At 40.9% G+C, this 13,189-nt stretch overlaps 1 long non-coding RNA gene across 1 annotated transcript in view; it reads right to left on the bottom strand.

Annotated features, from left to right (window-relative positions):
* LOC120499308 overlaps window positions 1-12,966 on the bottom strand; it is a 72,342-nt gene extending 59,376 nt beyond the window's left edge. The window contains exon 1 of the long non-coding RNA XR_005626844.1: window positions 12,566-12,966. This is a non-coding gene — a long non-coding RNA (uncharacterized LOC120499308). The remainder of the gene's footprint in view (window positions 1-12,565) is intronic.
* Window positions 12,967-13,189: the final 223 nt, after the last annotated feature.

Below are 13,189 nucleotides of genomic sequence, written 5' to 3'. Positions count from 1 at the left end.
TCTGACAAAAATATGCTAAAAGTTTTATATCAGCTGATTTGTGTTGAAAGCCCAGCTTTAGCTACAGGCTTACGTTAACAGATTCTTCTTGAAGTCATTCTTGTTAGTCCATCAACACTGTATTTCCTCATCAAAGATGATTGACAGCATACACTGCTGTAACATCCCATATGATCTCTTCTCTCATTCCCAGGCAAGGCTGGGACAGACACCTGCCATGCAGAGAAATGAGGAACCAAAGACCATCACAGCTCACCACACTTTCCTGTGTTGCTTTTGTTTTACCAGACAAGTGGGAACTTTTCGTGCCTGTCCTAAGTCTAAGATTTGGCCATCAACAATTTATAAAAGTATGTAGTGACAAGACAGGGGGAATGGATTCAAACGGCAAGAGAGTAGGTTTAGATTAGAGATTAGGAAGAAATTCTTTACTGTGAGGGTGGTGAAGCACTGGAGCAGTTGCCCAGAGAAGTTGTGGCTGTCCCACCCCTGGAAGTGTTCAAGAACAGGTTGGACTGGGCTCTGAATATCCTGGTCTAGTGGAAGGTGCCCCTTCCACTAGAAGGAACATGGAGGGGGGTTGGAACCTGATGGTCCTTAGGGTGCCTTCCAACATAAGTGATTCTTTGATTTTATAATCTCCCACCCATTCCCTAGTGTGCAAGAGAGGTGAGCAGGACAGTCCTTTAGGGACTCCTGTTGGATGGGAGACAGAGAACAGAGAGAATAAACCTGCAATGCACATGTAGGGAGAGAAGCTCTTGACATGACATACCCTAAATATACTGCAGACCTACAAATACTGAATTTGGGATAAAAACATATATTTTATATATATTATATTTCTTTAAGCTATTTGTATATATACATACACACATATATAAACATAGAAGAGTCAACACTTTAAGGCCACTTACCACAGATTAACTACTTCTTGGTTCAGTGCCCTCAGAAGATCTATGTCATCTGGAGCAATATGAAGGAGAGAATCAAGACAAAAAAAAAAGCTCTTGACTTAAACCTGGATTTAAATTATTTTTCTCTACAAAGCAGGCATGTGTGCTCTGCTGCCTAGCAAAAGACCCAAAGCAAATTCTGAAGGACAAAGGAGGTAAACAAACGGCAGTTTAAATTAGCAAACCACAGATTGATACACAGCATATGCAGCTAGAGCAAAAGTGAAAGCTCAGGGAGAGGCTTCGCAAGGCAAGAAGATTGTTTTGCCAGAAGATAAGCATAAAGACTTGCCTGCAGCCTGGAAACAGGCTCAGATCAGCAGTACCCAGCTCCCCACAGCTGCTGTATTTACAATACTAAAATTATTTTCTGCACAAACTTCAAGCAGGTTGTTCTGGTATCTGCAGTCACCATGCAGACTTTGTGAAGAAAATCCAGGTGTGCTGCTATAGACCACCAATACAGAGTGTGGGGAACAGTTATTTTGGGAAAGAAATGCTTGTAGTCATTTCAGCAAGTGGGAAGGGTTTAAAAACATGGATTTGGTAATAGGGACTCCATTCAGTTACATAAATAAGTAATTTATTTCCTTCAGAGTGCCCTACAGACCCCATCTACTTCTCCCATAGGGCATGGCTGTCCTGTAGACCCTGTGCTTTATCCATCAGTGCAAATGGATTTCTCACATGCCAGTTAGGACACCCTGGGTACCAGCAAAATATTCCTGATCCCTTGGTGTCAGGAGCAGAGCACTCACCATAGCCAGACAGGCCCATGAGGACAAGAAAAAAACAATACTAAATACAAGCATAGAAGTTATGGGGGAAAAAACCCCACAAATTTACAAGAAGGAGATGAATAGCAAATGGATAAAATTTTGCTACTACCAATTGTGACTTGAAAAATGTTAGAACAAAGACCAGAATACAATGTTGTGTACACTACTGTTCTAGAAAAAGTATTTGTACTGAGGTATGCAGATTTGTCCCTTGGCCACGACCTGGGCTCACAGAGCTGTGATGGGAGGCACAAGCCCCAGCTGGAGGCCAGTCTGGGGGTGCCCCAGGGGTCCTGGGGTACCTGCTCCAGCTGACCCCACTTTGACCACACAGTTTGCAGAGAGGCTGTCTGGTCTGTGATTGCATGTGGAAAAAATTTACTCGCTGTCTCTAAGTTATGATTTCTTCTATCCAGAAACACGACACAGCTGATGAGCATATAACCAACGTCACAGTCAAGGTATTTGCCAGAAATAGCTCACTGATAATGGCAGTGGTAGACAATGGACCACAGCTTACAAGTGTAAAAGTCAAAGCCTTTGCAAATCATTGCAAACATTTTATTCAAATGCAGGATATTCACTATGCAAGTATGCTGTGGATAGTAGTGCTACAACAGCTAACTATTTAAACAGGTTATAGCATGCAGATTTTAGGGAAGCCAGATGTTTTGTGAAAAATAACCAAAAATATATAGAAGAGCTCATGTGAATGATAGAAAATAAAAGAAGACTCAAGTGCCAACAGCCTATAAAACAGCCTTAAGAAAATCTGGAGTGAGTTATGTCAGAGGAATGTCTGTGAAGAGAGGAAAAGAGAGGGAACATAACCACACAGAGAAAGCTTCATCAGTGCAGGTCATGGAGATGGACTAGTTAGGAATGTAAGACGGGATATATTAACACAAGACATTATCTAGCTAAGGGAAAGGTGGACATAAGTGGGAGGGAAGGAGAAAGGAGGGAAGGAAGGAGGGAAGGAGGGAAGGAGGGAAGGAAGGAAGGAGGAAAGGAAGGAAGGAAGGTTACACAATGATTATTCAGCCTATGACAGATTCTTAGAAAAGCGAAGAACTCACCTTCCCACTGGGTGAAGAAGATAAAGACAGGACAGAAAATACTCAGATTCAAAAATAAAGTGGGGTTTTTCAATGGCAAGACTCTGGAACAGGAAAGGTGTAGAAGAACTTGTCCATGCTGAAGAAAACATGTCAAAGGACACATGGCCAGGTTCATCTTTGCGTTTGAACTGAGATGGTGTCTGGGGAGTATCTCAATTGTTGGAGGAGCAGGGACACAGGAACCTCTTCCTGACACAGATCTTATAGCAAGGATCCCTTGCTGGGGACAGACTGAGACTGTTACACTGACTACCTACTGAAGACTTTATTAGAATTTTGCTGGATATGGGACCAGGACAACCCACTAAAACACAAAGGGTAAAATATTTGACATAGGTTATAAATAGAACAGGAGATCAGACAGTAAAGAAAAAATAACAGCCAAAAATGTAGCAATATGCATGCATATTACAGAAGACTGAAAACAAAAGAAAGGCCTTGGAAAAAGAGCAGAAGAAAGGCAGAAACAATTTTGTGAAGATAACAAACATCATTGTTAGCAACCTAAGTATCACTATCTTCATCAACCAAAAATAAAAGCCTAACCAAACCTGTGAAGATGGATTTGATTTGAAGAATTAGGCACCAGTGTGAAGCCTGGACTTCCTCCAGCTCCATTCAACAGCCAAAGGTGTCAGCAACATGAAAAACAGGAACCAGTCAATGCTAAGGAGTGTCACAGATGCCAGAATGTGAAACAAGAAGACTGAAGACAAGGAATCACAACAAGACACACAAAGTCTATAACCAGCTACTCTGCCTACCCAAGGTCACCATGTTATTTGCAGGAAATTCTAGGACAAGCATGTTGAGGGAGAATTCTATACAGAAATTTTTCTAGTATGTGGGATCATCTAAAAGGAGTTGAACCACAAGTGGTCTGATTTAATGGCCAAAATTCTTCTTGAGATGTGTGGCATTCTGCTTGTGGCCACACATCTCCAGTGGACACCAGATGCTGGATGCCACAGATAAAATATTATTTGCCAGCTTTGCTGAAGACATTCTGCAAGAGCCCACAGCAAAAACCAAAAAACCAAAACAAAAAAAGGCAAAAAACAATCAAGACAAAACAAAAAAAATCAACAAAACTAAAAAATGGGAGGGGAAGATATTACAGCAGCTAAAGTGTAGTTAGTTGTTGTGAGAGATCTTGTCTACCCCTGCTGATCCCAGGGCAGAAGGTTCCAAGTGCACCAGTGTTTGCTGACACACTCTGCAGGCTCATCACACCTCTATTCTCCCTGCTGTCCTACATGGATCCAGACAGGAACCAGACCTGTTCCTGCATGTAACTACCCTGGTATCTCATAAGGATTTAAATCTGACATCCGGGACAGGAAGGGGATGTGTCAGCTGTGATACCTGACCTCTGAAGGCAAGTCACATGGGTTTGCTGGTGATGTGACAGACTGAAGACATCTGATGCAGGTTGTAAGATTTTTGTCCATACTAATTCCCAGCTTTGGCGTAGGGTTATAACCCCTAAGAAGTGCAGTTCCACTGTCCTGAAAATTTGACAGAGTTGACAGCACCCTCAGAACTCCCAGGCAAACCATGTAATTCCATCATCTATTGTTGCAGGAGGCTACTAGGAGCAACTTCCCAGCACAGGAGCAGGTTGCTGCTGCTGCCTGGAGGGTTGGCAAGTCAGATGTGGATATAACAGTAAAACATAAGTCACTTTTTAAAGACATGGAGCTGAAAACTTGCTGTAAACTGTGTAAACAGCAGCATGTGTGCTTTAACCTGTGATACAGAGTGGGACATTGAGTGATAACATCACAGTAACTTAGTGAACTTTCCTGCCTTTGAATGCATAACTGAAACAGAACACTCAAATTTGCAATTTTATTCTTCCTGAACATAACAGTAGGACCATAGTAAGAGCTATTTGTTATCATCAACAACAATGCCCAAGGGTTTGTGTATTAGGAGGGGAAGAAGAGCAGGGCCTAGCTAAGAGGTCGGCAGTCCTCTTCTCCCCATGAGCACTACCTGGTTTAACACACTCTCCAGGCCATGTAACACTAGAATGTTCTGTGCCTGAGCTTCCAGCTCCAACAAGAGCTGTGCCTAGCTGCAGGTCAAGGTACTCAGTCTGCATCTGTGTCTCTTGGGTTGCACACATCAGCCAAAAAGCCTTCTGGTATTAAGTGCAAAACCACAAGAGTAGGAAACTTTGTATGTTTTTATTGCCTGTATAACTTGACAATATGACTTTTTTTTTTCTTTTTTTTTTTTTTAAGATGAGGGTAAAGGCCAAATTGATATTAGAAGATTTGCAGGAACATTCAGCAATGACTCTTCCAGAAGTCTGAGGCAACATTTGCACTGTGTAAAATCCTACTATTACTGAGGCTCATTTCCAGATTAGTTATGAAAAATACAATTTAGATTAGATTTTAAGTAGCAGTCATGGGTTACTGTAGCTCATTGTAGGTAGTTCTGTCTTGAAAACATGGCACAAACATCAATTAACTAATTCACTTGAAAGAGTAGAAAAATTCACAAGCAAATCTGTAAATAGAGAAATATAACCAAATAAGGCTAGTGGTGATGTTTTGGCCAAGAATTTCTGAAAGAAAAAAAAAAAAGAAGACATGTTTCTGTAACAGCCCTTTGAGCAATATGGTAACTCTCAATAATATTCACTGATTTCTTCAGGCACGCTTCTAGAAATACTAGAAAGTCATACTTTTTCTAATCACAAATCTTTCAGTCTACTTGCCTTCATACTACAGCTTATTTTTTTCTTTAGCCTTTTACTTGCAAAGTTAACAGTTGCTCACAAATAAGGTTTAATATATTCAAGATTCAAATAGTTCATACCAACAGAGTTAATCCTGCATTTTTGTTTTCCCACATGAACATTTGTTTGTGCCTTCCATGTCTGTTGTAGATTTAAAATATTGGCTTTGATACAAAACATGCATTATTTATAAAAAAGTGGACAAGAGGCAAGTTGCTAGTATACTTCCTGAGCTATTACACATCATATTATGGAAATATTACTGAAATGCCCTATTTCACACTCAGATCAGCTTCAGAAGCATTTAATACCTGAGAAAAGTTAAGTGATAGGTTTATGCAAAACTTGTCAAGGTAGATTTGTTCTACATAAAGCTAAATTCAGACTTCCTTCAGGAAATGGGGAAGTGTCATTATTCCTTTTCACCCTGTTTTATGATCCCAAAAACAGTTGATATTCTTGCATTTCTTTCATTATAAAGGCACTTAGTAATCACCAAGGAAAAGACTTCAGCAAAAGGCAAGACACAAATTTGTTAAAGTGCGCTCAGAGGAGGCTACAAAGGTGATCAGAGGGCTGGGTCACCTGTCCTATGCAGACAGACTGAGAGCTGGGGTTGTTCAGTCTGGAAAAGAGAAGGTTCTGGGGAGACCTTAATGTGGCCTTTCAGCATTCAGAAGTAGCTTATAAAAAAGTTGGTGAGATACTCTTTAGCAATGCCTACGATTGACAGGACAAGAGGCAGCATTTTTAAACTGAAAGAGGTCTAGGCTGGATACCATTAAACACTTCATAATGAGCACTGTGAGACACTTGAAAGGGTTGCTCAGAGAAGTTGTGAACTCCCTGTCTCTGGAAGTGTTCAAGGCCAGGGTGGATGGGCCTTTGAGCAACCTGGTCTAGTGGAAGATGTCCCTGACCATGGCAGGGGGGTTGGAACTGGGCAATTTTTAAGGTCCTTTCAGCCCAAACCATTCTGTGATTCTCTGAATCTATTAACAGATGGAAATTCTGCTGCAGTTGTATTCATTGTTATACTAGTCAAACAAGTTGTTTGTATTTTTCACCAATTGTTATTCTTCTGTACTCAAACATATCAATAGCTGTACTCAACTTTTTACACATTCTGTTTCAAGGTACTGGAGAAGTTTCAAGGTACCTCCTCTTGGTACAGGACATAAGTTCCAAAGCTTTTGCTTAGGAAACATCAGGGTAGAAAATCACATTGAAACAAGGCTAAAACTCTTTGCTTCAAGTCATCTCAGCATTAGACTTCCATTTTCCATTGCCATCTACCTCCACAGTTAGAAAGAGTTTGTTGTTTCCAGTAAAGTTGCCCCATTCTTTCCCACTTTTTGGCAGGACAAACCACATCTTTTACAACATATCAGCCAGAGCAGTCAGAGGGAAACCCTGTGCTGCAGTAAGAGATGTCATTTCTGTCATGATAGAGATATCATGACAAAGTAAAAGACGGCCTATAAAATTTAATTTTTTATTTCCAGAAAGTACAGCTTCCAATGTAGAATGGAAGTTTCTAGCCAGCACTAATCACTTCAAAAACCTAGCCTGCTTTCTTGTCATCATCAGGAAAGCAGTGGATGAAGTACAAAGTTAGTCTCTTCCCATTCCTAAATGCATTTGGAAAACAGATCCTGGCTGAATGATTTGTATGTAGACAAGGTGGGAATATGTAACCTGTGTTTTCTAGCATTTTTCCTTTTGTAAAGGACTCAGGAGCAGAGAAATTCTTGATTCCAGCTTCATCCCACCTCATGCAGCAGCTAGGGGAGTTTGCCAGGCATCAGTGATGAAATAAATGTCACCCTTAGGTAAGACAGTACTGTACCCCCAGGAAGGCTGGGATTCACTGTCCTGTGTATTAACACAATTTACAACTCAGAATAGTTTTTTGAACCAATTTTGGAAGCAAGCAATTTAAAAGTTGATCTATATTTAGAGCTGTGCCAATAAAGCAATCCAGCTGTACTGAAATATTACCCAAGAAAGCCTCTTGAAGTGAAATCAAGAAATTAGGTTATTTTACAGCCAGCCAGAGCTAGAGTTCATGGTTTATAGTAATTTACTCATGGTTCTACAGTCAGGATGCCACTGTGGAAGGAAGAAAACAATAGGAAAATCCAAAACAAGTAGTACCCAATTAAAAAATGGATATATAATGTCTGTTGACCTGAAATGAACATTTAATTCACACTGGTGCCCGTTTTTTAATAGAGTAGAAACAGTAACAGATTCGGTTTTCTGTCACACGCCAGTCTATCCACGTTCTCACCCCATTGCAGCAACACCCACTTGCTTTCCAGTAGTGCATTAAGCAACACCTCCTTTGTTCTCTCTTCCTCTGCCCCAGGGGAGACGTTTGTAGGAGGATTTGCTTTGATAATTTGGATGCTTCTCTTTAATGTATATGTTGCAATGTATTTATGTCATAAAGGCAGGTTAAATAACCTTGTTTACATTTGGATGATGATGTTTGCAATTGTCTTAGCTCCTGAGGGAATTAATTCCATACTCTTGGACCAGACTTTAAAAGTTTTTAACCACCTGCATTAAGGAGATACTTTAAGGCCAAGGGGGTAATTTTTTTTTCATTTTTGTAATGTTTTTTCATCTTGAATTTTAGTCCATCTTCTAGATTACTGGTTTTGAAAACAAGGTGTGTGGACTCAAGGGGTATGAAAGATAATCCACTGGGGTGCACAAAGAAAATGCATTCTGTACCATTAATAAATAATTAATTTTATCTTTAGCTCTAGTTTTATCTTTATCTTTAGTCCTTTAGTTTTAATTTTTTCTGTTTTCTAACATGCATAATATATCATTATGACATTAGATATATATATAATTTATAAATAAAAAATACAAATATATTGGGAATTATGCTCAAAGTTTTTTTTAGTGATAGGGGTACACTACCAAAACCTTTTGAAACCACTGTCCTAGAGAGCCCTATCTATCCCCTAATGATAGTGCACCCTAATAACATTGATATCCCAGATTTCGATCAGTATTTATAAACCAATGGAAAAAAACCTCTAATATAACCATCAAGCATGCTTTTAAAACTGCTGCTGTTGTGGAGAGTTGCTACAGCCTTCCTATTCCACATTGATTTCCCTGGTGCCAAGAATCCCCAGCAGAAATAGCATGTAGCTGTGCTCTAACCAAGAGGTGTAAGAAATATGAGAATAGAGCACAACAGATCTGCGAACACAGGAGTCTCCTGGCCAGGAATGACTCAATATTGCTGCCCTCATGAGCTGCTTCTAGAGTACCAGCACAAAACCCAGAATTGCTCCCAAACTGTAGACTGAACTGACTGTGGGTTTGTGCATTCCCACCAAGGAAACTGCAGTGGACAGTTAATTCTTCAAAAGTAATTTCTCTGAGAACCACTTCTGTCTTCCAGAGTCTTCTGGTTCAAGAGCTGATACCTTTATGTCCTGTCCTTGAAAGCACAATGGAACTGTTGATGTGAGTGTTGATTTGACACAGGCTGGGTGACCTGTGCTAAGTGCATTAGCATTAGCACCTGGTTTTGAATATGTAGCCTCCCTAGATTAAATCAAATTATTACAAAGGCACTAGCTTTGAAAATACATACACAGAGATGTGTCTGCAAGACTTTTGCTGAAGTAGCCACTTTGATTTAATCTCAACAGTACTATACCTTAACCCATTCTCTGCCACACAAAACCAATTAGATATTTTCCAGTTTATTCACACCTTCCAGAAAAGCCTTGTATTATACTGAGGTAAGCCTGAAGTTTTCCCGACTAAACCAGGTTTTCACAAAGCATCAGAGTTCACACTTTAGCAGTACTATAAAAATGGGGGGATGTGGGAGGGGAGGAGCTCCTAGAGAAAACAAGAGATGCCTTTTTGAAACGCCAATTTAGCAACAATGTTCCCCACAGAACATTAAGATGTAGCAGATTAGGACAACTGCTTGTCCGTACCACAAAGAAGAGGAAGAGGAGGGAAAAAAAGGATGTTGAGCAAGAACAATTCAGGGTGGCACCCGAAGTGCTGATGCTTCTAAGACACACTTCAGGTCCATGCCACAGAGAAGGGAACAGCGACTAATATTTCAGCAACCTTTTCCCAGGCCTTAAGGGAGTGTCCAAGATAACAATGGGCATTCCTACTAGGATTCTGATCCAGATCAGGGAATGCATTAGGTGTAAGGTCACCAACACTGAACGTGGGAGCCCCTTGTAGCACTGTTTGTGGCGAGAAATGTTTTGGCACAGCTGAGAGCTTTGATGGTTTGGCTTTGGGAAAATCAATGTCAGGGAGAAGGATGGCACGAGGGCAGTGCAGAGGCAGCCAGCATTGCTGTGGAGTCCTTCCCTTGCTTGCACTAGCCTGCTTTGGGAAAACAGAAAAAAAAGGGAGCATTAGCTCAGGGAATGGCTGCTGAAGTTGGCAGGGGATATTTCTAAGGGCAAAATGGAGTGTCAGGGTCTCGAGCCCACTTTCATCTTCCTGAGGGTTTGGCTGTCTGGGCTGAGGGCCAGCTCAGAGACACTGCAGGTGGTGACCTTGAGGAAAACTCTTACTGAAAGTAGAGCAGGGTGGCATCAGCCAGGGCTGCCCCTCCTTCTCCTGGAACCTGCATCAAAGTTGATTCTCTTCACTTTCCTCTTCCCTTTGGACTCTGCCTGTGTTTTGCTGCAGTAGCACTGCAGCCATGCCTGTGCATTGCTTGCCAGACTGTCAGAGAAAAATATTTGCACAACTTTGTCTGGCATTGGCAACAGCAGAAATTGCAACATCTATACTGTGTTCAGCACCATTAACATTTGAGAGTGCTAGCCCTGTTCCTTACTGGCCTGGCATTACCATTTTTGCTGGCACATTTCACTCAGTTTTAGGAATTTTGATTTAAATTTTATTTTCTGAGTGAATAAAGCTATTCTATATACAATATTCTAAGGAATCTTTTTAATTCCCTTCAGCAAATACAGTTATAATTATGGCTGCTGTATAGAATTGCAGGATTAGCAAAGTATGCCAGTAATTAATTGGCTTGTATAGCTTCTTTATCTCCTCCCAAGAAAGGAATCCACAAACATTGTCCTACAAGAAGGACATTTCAATAAGAACAATTTTCAAATTCATTCCTGTTTAACACTGTGTGGACTAACTCCACCCAGCTGAGATTCTGCAGCCCCTGATAAGTGTTAATAACTGCTCAGTAATTAATATAAGGCAGGCTGAATGGAGATATATGCCCTCCGTGAACTTTGGTAGCTTAAGATAAAGAGTACCATTGGTCCACTAACAGATTTTGAAGTAGGAAAAGTGTGTAAGATTATCCAGAAAACCAAGAATTGGATAGTTGTATAAAAAGAGAGGGATACATTGGATTACCCAAAGTTAGCAGTCAGTGTTAGGAGGAGGCTGTAACCTGACTGAAGGGGCACTGATCAAAGTCACAGGGAAAATGCAGTTGCTTAAGTACCCAGAAGGACTTTGTTCCCTTCCTGATTAGAGAGTATCTTTGACAGCTCATTCACTGCCTGATAAAGCACATCCATCCAAGCTGCAGACTGAAAAATACAGGACTACTATGGAGGCCCACCAAAGAAACAAAAGACATGAAAGAACAAAAATGTACTATTTTTTCAGTCAGGCAAAGGTTGAAAACCAGATGTTTTCAGAACTGATCACTGTTCAGAAGAAATACCTAACCCAGACAGACAAAAGGATCAGAAACCTGTGAATCAGAAGGAATAAAAAATCTTAGGTATAAACATGCTAAATTACTTTAAAAGAGGTTGAAGCTAAGTGGAAATGCCCTGCATTTGTGAAGATTAAACTGGTCATAGCTGTAGCCGTAGGAATTAAAAAAAATAAAAAAATCCCTTCATCATCTGAGCAGTTGGCCACAATGAATGAGCAGATTTTAGACTCCTGTAGCATGCTTCAGGTAAGGTCTTTCATTTCTACTTCAGAAAAATAATTTTTTAGCAAAATCTTACGTTCTTTCTTCATGGAAGTCATGGAAGCACACGAAAATATCTAGAGGTTCAAGTACTTCACTGGAAAAAAAATCATTTAGGCTGCAAGTGACAGACTGAAACAAAAAGCAGGGCTGTCCTTGTGTAGAAAAAAAAAGAATGGGAAAAAAAGAAACGATAAAAACCAGTTATGTGAAGCTACAACATTAAGATCAGACTAAGCAGAATTTTCCAAAAGAAGAGACAGTTAGTAGTCATAACAACAACAGTGGTAGATAAAGCACAATCACTTCATAAGGATGTTTAGGAACTCCAACATGAAAATACAAGAAAATGTAATCTAAAGAGATTAGGAAAAGACAGTGCAGGGGATCCATGAAAGAAGGGAAAGCACTATGCATCCCATGGGCCTTGCAGGCAAGCTGATGATGCAGCTAGAGGGGAAGGCTCTGCAACAGGAAGGGCACATTTGGAAAGAGGGTGGCAAGGACAGCTCTTCACAGCCAGACAGACAAAACCCCTTTCAGAAGCCTGTGGGCCACTGGACCCCTCTAGGTTTAAGAGTAACAGGAGGTCACTCACATGACCACGAGAAAATGTACAAACTGGGAATGAAGTCTGGAGCCCCTCCCTGGATGTGAACTTTCACCAGTAGTGTAAAATCAGAGTGACACAGCCCCAGAGCAGACTGTCCCTGGGCCGAGGGGCAGCACTGCCACCCTGCATCCAGGTGCTGCCTGTGCATCTGGCATCCTTGACAGGAACAGCTCAAGTTCAGGATAAGGAAATTATGCATTTAATTTTGCAATTATTGAAATTCACCTATTAGACCTTCTGACATATTTTGTTGAATAAGGCTGCTATTACACCTCTGGATGCTTTCAAATTGTTTTGTATTGCCAGAGTGGTATAAAAGAACTTAGCATGAAGGAGATTTAAGCCAGGAATGTGTAACAGGAAAGGCACAGACCTGTTTGGAAGAGCTACAAAACCCATGGTGCAGACAGGAGTAGGTCATGCGCTGGCACTCAGCTCGCAGACAGGTGTGCCGGCTGCTCGGTGACATGATCATTCTTCCAGTTGTTCCTTACCACTCCTCTGCCGAGAGATTCCACCCCCGCAGCTCTGTTGGCAGAAGGAATTAAGTGAGCACTCCCTCGTGTGCTTCCAACAAGTCAGATGGATTAGTCAACAAAGAGGGTATAAACCAACCTGCTCGCTTTGCCTGAAGCAAATGAAAGTGCTCCCAAACAAACCTTTTTACCAGCTGAGCTACAGCTGCATCAGAGGGGAGGCACGAAGGTACAACCTGGCAAAACCTTCAAGGGGCACATTCACATCTGGTACACACTGGTACACACTGTTATCCAGAGATTTATAAGTAAGCACAAGTTATACCCTCTTACACACACAACACCTGTCCACGTGTATATGTTACTCTTCAGGAAACACAAAGTTGATGCAATTACACTGAAAATTCTTCCACCATGGGCTAAATTAAGGCACATTATCTCATAATTGTTGTGTACTAAGAGCATGCAAGGGAACAGGTATCAGACAATGGATAGTTAGCTTTCATTCATAATACCTTTGT

The sequence above is a fragment of the Passer montanus genome, unplaced genomic scaffold (assembly GCF_014805655.1).
Source record: "Passer montanus isolate IOZ18808 unplaced genomic scaffold, ASM1480565v1 scaffold16, whole genome shotgun sequence".
Taxonomy (NCBI): domain Eukaryota; kingdom Metazoa; phylum Chordata; class Aves; order Passeriformes; family Passeridae; genus Passer; species Passer montanus.
This window is presented reverse-complemented; position numbering and strand designations above follow the sequence as displayed.